This window comes from Canis aureus, chromosome X, assembly GCF_053574225.1.
Source record: "Canis aureus isolate CA01 chromosome X, VMU_Caureus_v.1.0, whole genome shotgun sequence".
Classification (NCBI taxonomy): Eukaryota; Metazoa; Chordata; class Mammalia; order Carnivora; family Canidae; genus Canis; species Canis aureus.
Genome location: NC_135649.1, coordinates 51,039,706 through 51,046,197, shown reverse-complemented (window position 1 = coordinate 51,046,197; position 6,492 = coordinate 51,039,706).

Below are 6,492 nucleotides of genomic sequence, written 5' to 3'. Positions count from 1 at the left end.
AGACACAGCCACTCTGGAAAACTGTATGGAGGTTCCTCCAAGAGTTAAAAGTAAATCTGCTCTACGACCCAGCAGTTGCACTGATGGGGATTTACCCCAAAGATACAGATGAAGTGAAACGTGGGGACACCTGCACCCCGGTGTTTATAGCAGCAATGTCTACAATAGCCAAACTGTGGAAGGAGCTTCGGTGTCCATTAACGATGAATCAGTAAAGAAGATGTGGTATATCTATACAATGGAATCTTAGCCATTGGAGATGACAAATACCCACCATTTGCTTTGACGTGGATCAACTGGATGGTATTATGCTGAGTGAAATAAGTCAATTGGAGAAGGAGAAACATTATATGGTCTCATTCATTTGGGGAATATAAAAAATAGTGAAAGGGAATAAAGGGGAAAGGAGAAAAATGAGTGGGATATATCAGAAAGGGAGGCAGAACATGAGAGACTCTTAACTCTGGGAAACGAACTAGGGGTGGTGGAAAGGGAGGTGGGAGGGGCGTGGGGGTGACTGGGTGATGGGCACTGAGGGGTGCACTTGATGGGATGAGCACTGGGTGTTATGCTATATGTTGGCAAATTGAACTCCATTAAAAAATAATTAATGAAAAAATAGGGAAAAAACGGACAAACATATGTTCTCATTCATTTGGGGAATATAAATAATAGTGAAAGGGAATATAAGGGAAGGGAGAAGAAATGTGTGGGAAATATCAGAAAGGGAGACAGAACGTAAAGACTGCTAACTCTGGGAAATGAACTAAGGGTGGTAGAAGGGGAGGAGGGCGGGTGATGGGAGTGAATGGGTGACGGGCACTGGGGGTTATTCTGTATGTTGGTAAATTGAACACCAATAAAAAATAAATTTAAAAAAAATAGAAAAAGAAGAGGAAAATAAGCTCAAATTAAGTAAAAGGAAAGAATCAAAGATAACCTCAGAAATCTATGAAATTAAGAACAGGAAAACAATAACTCAATTCAATTACTCTTTGAAAAGCTTAATACAATTCATAAGCTTTTATTCAGGGTAACCAAGGAAAAAAAGAGAAAAGATACAAAATACTGATGTTACAAACAGAAGAAAGTTACTATGTTGTCTATTGATATATACATATAAAAACTCAAATGAAATAGGAACAATTTTATGTGCATTGATTCTACAATTTAGGACAAATAGACCAATTCCTTGAAAGAAAATGCTATGAACACTGAATAAAGAAGAAATAGATAACCTGTAGAATGTTGTATCAATTTTTAAAATGTACATTAAAGGTTTTCAATGAAAAAGACCTCTGGATCTGTATGTCTCTTAGTATTATTATTATTAAGACTATGTTTTATAGCAAATTTAGGTTCTCAGCAGAATTTAGAGATTTCTGGTATATTGCTTGCCTCCACACATGCATAGCCTCCTCCATTACCAAAATGCCCCACCAAATGGGTACATTTGTTACAATTGCGGAACCTAGAATGACACATTATAACCATATGAAGTCCCGAGTTTACATTATGGTACATTTTTTGGCATTGTACATTCTGTGGGTTTGGACAAATATATAATTACATGTATCCATCAATAGTATATCATGCAGGGTATTTTTGCTGCCCTAAAAACCCTCTATGCTCTACTTATTATTCTCTCTCCTCACTCCTCTCCTTCAGCTACCACTAATCTTTTTATTGTCTCCATAGTCTTGCCTTTTACAGAATATCTTAGAGTTGGAATCATACAGCATATGTCCTTTCAGATTGGATTCTTTCATTTGGTGATATATATTTTATTTTCCTTCATGTCTTTTCATGACTCATATCTCATTTCGCATTAGTGCTGAACAATATTTCATTGTTATAGCTTAATGTATCATAGTAATTTATCCATTTATTTACTGATGGACATCTTGGTTTCTTGCAAATTTTGGCAATTATAAATTAATTTGCTATAAACATCCTTATTTATGCAGGATTTTGTGTTGACATAAAATTTCAGCTTCTTTGGATAAATATCAAGGAATGTGATTGCTAGATTATACAGTAAGAGTATGTTTACTTTTGTAGGAAACCACCAAACCATTTTCCACAATGGCTGTACCATTTTTTTTCTATTTATTTATTCATGAGAGACACAGAGAGAGAGAGAGAGAGGCAGAGACACAGGCAGAGGGAGAAGCAGGCTCCATGCAGGGAGCCTGACGTGGGACTTGATCCTGGGTCTCCAGGATCAGGCCCTGGGCTGAAGGCAGCACTAAACCGCCAAGCCACCCAGGCTGTCCCCATTTTGTATTTTCATGAGCAATGCATGAAAGTTTCTCTTGCTCCACATCCTCATCAGCATTAGGTGTTGTCAGTGTTCTGGATTTTGGCCATTCTAATAGGCATACAGTGGTATATAATTATTGTTTTAATAAGCATTTCTCTGATGACATAATGCTGAGCATCTTTTCATATGCTTATTTGCTATCTCTATACCTTATTTAATAAAGTGTCTCTTAAGGGCTTTGCCTCATTTTTAATAAGATTATTTGATTTGTTTATTGTTGAGTTTTAAGAATTCTTTATATATTTGGATAACTGTCCTTGATTAGATGTGTGTTTTGCAAATATTTTTCCCAGTCTGTGGCTTGTCTTATTCTCTTGAATTGTCTTTAATGGAGCAGAAGTTTTAAATTTTAATGAAGTCCAACTTGTCAGTTATTTCTTTCACAGATCATGTCTTTGGTGTTTTAGCAAAAAGGGCATCCTCATGTCCAAGGGCATCTAGGTTTTTTTTTTTTTCCTATTTTATCTTATAAGTTTTATAGCTTTGTGTTTTTCTTTTAGGTCTGTGATCCATTTGTAGTTCTTTATTATGAAAGGTATAAGTAGCATGTCTGCATTTATTTTTTTACCTTTAGATGATCAGTGATTGTTGAGCCATTTGTTGAAAAGACTGGCTTTTCCCTATCGCATTATCTTTTCCCCTTTGTCAAAGACCAATTAACTATATTTTGGGGGGTCTAATCCTGGGCTCTCTATTATATTCCAGTGATCTATTTGTATATATAATATATATATTCTTAAATTATAGTTGACACAAAATTTTACATTAGTTTTAAGTGTACAACACAGTGATTGAACAAGTTAATACATTATGCTATGTTCATCACAAACATAGCTACCATCTATCAGCATATAATGCTATTGTAATATCATTAACTATATTTCCTATGTTGTACCTTTTATTCCAATGACTATTCTTTCCATAACTGGAAGCGTGTATTTCCCACTCTGTTTTACTCATTCTGTCCATCCCTTGACTCCAATCTCTTCACAACCATCAATTTGTTTTCTGTATTCATGGATCTGATTCTGCTTTTTGATTTTTTGTTTGTTTCTTTGCTTTTATTTTTGTTTTTTTGTTGTTGTCGTTTCTTTGCCCATTTGTTTTAGATTCCACAGATAAGTGAATCATATAGTATTTTTCTTTCTCTTTCAGACTTATTTCACTTAGCATTCTACCCTCTAGGTTCATTCATGTTGTCAATGTAAGGATCTCATTTTTAAGTACCATTCCATTCTAGATAGATGAATGATAGATGTAGATGTGTATATTCTTTCTCTTCCTCTCTCTCTCTCTCTCTCTCTCTCTCTCTCTCTCTCTCTCTACTTAAATTTAAATTTATATTTATATAAACATCTTATTTATCCATTCATCTATTGATACACAATTAGGTTACTTCCATATCTTAGCTACTGGAAATAGTGCTGCAGTAAATATAGGGTGCATATATATTTTCATCAGTTAGTATTTTTGTTTTGTGGGATTTTTTGAGTAAATACATAGTAGTGGAATTACTTGATCATATGATGACTCTATTTTTAATTTTTTGAGGAGTCTCCATATTGTTGTCGATACAGGCAGCATGAATATACATTCCCACCAACAGCATACAAGGGTTTCTTTTCCCCACAGCCTCACCAACACTTATTATGTCTTCTGTTTTTTATTTTAGCCATTCTGACAGGTGTAAAAAGATATTTTATTGCAGTTTTGATTTACATTTCTCTGATTATTAATGTTGAGCATATTTTCATGTGTTTGTTGACCATCTGTATGTCTTCTTTGGAAAAATGTGTATTTAAGTTCTATGTCCATTTTTAATTGGATTATTGATTTTTTGGTGTTTAGTTGTGTATGTTCTTTATATATTTTGAATATTAATCCCTTATCAGATATACAATTTACAAATATCTTCTCACATTCAGCAGGTTGTCTTTTTGTTTTATTGATGGATCCCTTTCAGTGCAAAACCTTTTTATTTTGTTTTAGTCTCAATACTTCATTTTGACTTTTGTTACCCTTGCCTGAGGAGACATAGCCATAAGTATGTTGCTAAGGCCAAGGTCCAAAAGGTTACTGTCTATGTTTTCTTTTAGTAGTTTTATGGAATCAGATATCATTTAAGTCTTTAATCCATTTTTTATAATTTATTTTTTAATAAAATAATTTTTTATTGGTGTTCAATTTACCAACATACAAAATAACACCCAATGCTCATCCCATCAAGTGTCCCCCTCAGTGTCCGTCACTCACTCACATCCACCCCCCGCCCTCCTCCCCTTCCACCACCCCTAGTTCGTTTCCCAGACATAGGAGTCTTTATGTTCTGTCTCCCTTTCTGATATTTCCCATACATTTCTTCTCCCTTCCCTTATATTCCCTTTCACTATTATTTATATTCCCCAGATGAATGAGAACATATAATGTTTGTCCTTCTCAGACTGACTTACTTCACTCAGCATAGTACCCTCCAGTTCCATCCACTAGTATCTTGTTGAGAATTGTTGCATCCATGTTCATCAGGGATATTGGTCTGTAATTCTTCTTTTTGGTGGGGTCTTTGTCTGGGTTTGGAATTAAGGTGATGCTGGCCTCATAGAACGAATTTGGAAGTACTCCATCGCTTTCTATCTTTCCAAACAGCTTTAGTAGAATAGGTATGGTTTCTTCTTTAAACGTTTGATAGAATTCCCCAGGGAAGCCATCTGGCCCTGGACTTTTGTGTCTTGGGAGGTTTTTGATGACTGCTTCAATTTCCTCCCTGGTTATTGGCCTGTTAAGGTTTTCTATTTCTTCCTGTTTCAGTTTTGGTAGTTTGTGGCTTTCCAGGAAGCCGTCCATTTCTTCTAGATTGCCTAATTTACTGGCGTATAGATGTTCATAATATGTTTTTAAAATCGTTTGTATTTCCTTGGTGTTGGTAGTGATCTCTCCTTTCTCATTCATGATTTTATTAATTTGAGTCTTCTCTCTCTTCTTTTTAATAAGGTTGGCTAATGGTTCATCTATATTATTAATTCTTTCAAAGAACCAACTCCTGATTTTGTTGATCTGTTCCACTGTTCTGGTCTCGATATTGTTGAGTTCTGCTCGAATCTTAATTAACTCTCTCCTTCTGCTGTGGTTAGCATCTATCTGGTGTTTTTTCTCTAGCTCCTTTAGGTGTAAGGTAAGCTTTTGTATTTGATTTCTTTCCAGTTTTTGAATGGATACTTGTATTGCAATGTATTTCCCCCTTAGGACTGCTTTTGCTGCATCCCAAAGATTTTGAATGGTTGTATCTTCATTCTCATTAGTTTCCATGAATCTTTTTAATTCTTCCTTAGTTTCCTGGTTGACCCTTTCATCTTTTAGCAGGTTGGTCCTTAACCTCCACGTGTTTGAGGTCCTTCCAAACTTCTTGTTGTGATTTACTTCTAATTTCAAGGCATTATGGTCTGAGAATATGCAGGGGATGATCCCAACCATTTGGTATCAGTTCAGAGCCGATTTGTGACCCAGTACGTGGTCTATTCTGGAGAAAGTTCCATGTGCACTTGAGAAGAATGTGTATTCAGGTGAGTGTGGATGTGAAGTTTTGTAGATATCCGTGAAATCCATGTGGTCCAGTGTACCATTTAAAGCTCTCTTTTCTTTGGAGATGTTGTGCTTAGAAGACCTATCGAGGGTAGAAAGAGCTAGATTGAAGTCACCAAGTATAAGTGTATTATTATCTAAATATGTCTTCACTTTGGTTATTAATTGGTTTAAATATTTGGCAGCTCCCACATTCGGGGCATATATATTGAGTATTCTTAAATCCTCTTGTTGCATAGATCCTTTAAGTATGATACAGTGTCCCTCTTCATCTCTCACTACAGTCTTCGGGGTAAAATTCAGTTTATCTGATATAAAGATGGCTACCCCTGCTTTCTTTTGAGGACTATTTGAATGGTAAATGGTTCTCCAACCTTTTATTTTCAGGTTGTAGGTGTCCTTCTTTCTAAAAGGAGTCTCTTGTAGACAGCAGATAGATGGGTCCTGCTTTTTTATCCAGTCTGATACTCTGCACCTTTTGATGGGCTCGTTAAGCCCGTTCACGTTCAGAGTTACTATTGACAGATATGAGTTTAGTGTCTTCATGATATCTATTCAGTCCTTGTTTTGTGGATTGTTCCACTGAACTTCTT